Consider the following 385-nt stretch of genomic DNA (forward strand, 5'->3'; position numbering starts at 1 on the left):
TAACGATGGCTAACGTGTCTCAGACATTTATTCCGTGCTAGGCACTGTGCCAAGTGCTTTCTTTGTGAGCACTGTCTTGTTAATGAGGCAGGAACGTTGTTATCCTCACTTACCCAATAAGGAAAGTGAAGTTCACAGACTTTGCTCAAGGTCACTCACAGCTAATAGTGAACCCAGGACCGGCACGCACCTGGGCAACACTTACTACAGCTGTGAAGCTGCTGGGACACAGGGGACCTGAGTCTAGAGTCAGGTGTGACCACTCTCCCAGGGCACATGAATGAGAGCTTGGCCCCACCCCGGCGACACCTTTGCAGGTGGGCTGGGCGGGGTCTGCCAGGGTTATTCCCAGGTGCTCTCCTCAGGAACTCATCTTTCAAGGGCA

This window comes from Pteropus vampyrus, unplaced genomic scaffold (assembly GCF_000151845.1).
Source record: "Pteropus vampyrus isolate Shadow unplaced genomic scaffold, Pvam_2.0 Scaffold72, whole genome shotgun sequence".
Classification (NCBI taxonomy): Eukaryota; Metazoa; Chordata; class Mammalia; order Chiroptera; family Pteropodidae; genus Pteropus; species Pteropus vampyrus.